This window comes from Ochotona curzoniae, unplaced genomic scaffold (genome assembly GCF_017591425.1).
Source record: "Ochotona curzoniae isolate NIBS_2020 unplaced genomic scaffold, NIBS_Ocur_1.0 scaffold_2587, whole genome shotgun sequence".
Classification (NCBI taxonomy): Eukaryota; Metazoa; Chordata; class Mammalia; order Lagomorpha; family Ochotonidae; genus Ochotona; species Ochotona curzoniae.
Window position 1 is genome coordinate 2,675,698 of NW_024467096.1, and position 1,519 is coordinate 2,677,216.

At 41.3% G+C, this 1,519-nt stretch overlaps 1 non-coding gene across 1 annotated transcript; it reads right to left on the reverse strand.

The window, feature by feature from the left end:
- Positions 1–1,176: 1,176 nt before the first annotated feature.
- On the reverse strand, positions 1,177–1,287 carry LOC121171414. The gene has a single exon (XR_005886125.1). It is a non-coding gene; the product is annotated as a U6 spliceosomal RNA (small nuclear RNA).
- Positions 1,288–1,519: the final 232 nt, after the last annotated feature.

The window sequence follows — 1,519 nt, forward strand, 5'->3', positions numbered from 1 at the left end:
CATCTGGGTCTCCCATATGGGTGCAGAGGCCCAGGCACATCAGCAGGGAACTGGATTGGAAGCGGAGTAGCCCAAGAATAGAACCACTGATTATATAGGACATGTGTGTTACAGGTGGCTTAACCCACAGTGCCACAACACTGACAAAGAGCACAATTTTAAAATCTTGATAAAGATCAACATATTTCTTTCATAAAACAAGTATTTTTTTAAAAAACAAAAAAGAATTTATTTATTTTAAAGGTAGAGAAAGAGGTACAGATAGAAAGTTTTAGTCTCCTGGGTCATTCCCCAAATGCACCAAGCTGAAACCAAGAGCCTAGAGCTCAATGTGGATCTCCCGTGTAGGTGACAGAGGCCAAACACTAAGGCCATCTTCTGGCGCTTTCCCTGTTGCATTAGCAAGGAGGTAAATGGATAGTAAAATATTACGGACTCAAACTGGCATCCAGTGTCATAGGGGGCAGCTTAATCCACTGTGCCACAGTGCTGGCCCTAAACCTTGCGTTTTTGTCATATCTAAACGCGCATTAGTAAGTCCTGCATAATATTCAGGCTAGAACCCTGTAGCTGGCCTGTAGAAAAGTCCCATTAGTAACATGGGACTAACATCCTTGAACAGCTATCCAGCAAATTCCTGAGCCAGAGAGCTATTCCAGTGTCCAACTTGTGACTCTTAGCCTTCCTAATGGATACAGCAGAAGTCGAGGTCACATGCTTTGTTGAGAGGGTGACTGCTTCCCTTCTGTCGGAATCACACCTGCTCAGTGAAGCCTTCCCTTTCCTGTACTGTGAGTGAGCTGTCTCCTCCAGGACCCTCGCTGGAATCTGAGCCAGAAACCTTGACATTGTAACTAGAACAAGCAAGTGATTTCCTTCAAGTTCTTAATCTGGTTATTTTTATCCTGGATATCTCTGTTCAAAAAATAATACCTAGCAAATACATATGTATGTAATATGTAAAATGTGCATTTTTGTAATTATTTTATTTTGATAATCTTTACATGGTTGATTAGGACACAAAGGGTCAAGGTCTATAGGACAGTAGGTAAGACCATTGTTTCCACATTTTTGTTTTTGTTTTTTTTTCTGTATCTGGGGTAAGGGAAAAGATAAAGGGAGAAGCCCCACCTAGCCTCCCACCCATCCCAGGTCCACGACTTGGGGCATACTCCAAAAAATATGGAATGCTTTATGAGTTTGCATTTCATCCTTGTTCAGGGGCCATACTAATTAATCTTCTCTGTATCGTTCCAATTTTAATATATGTGCTGCCAAAGTGGGCACTAAAATATGCAATTTTGTGTGTGTTTAGAGAGAGAGAAAAACCATCTGGTTTTCTTGTTTTCTGCTTATTAAAAAAAAAAACTTACTTATTTAATTTATTTGAGAGATAGAGTAAGATCTTCCATTCACTGGTTCACTCCCCAAATAGTGTCAATAGCCAAGGATGAGCCAAGCTGAAGCCAAGAGCCACTGTCTCCATCTGGGCCTACAGCTGCGGGTGCTGGAACCAAAG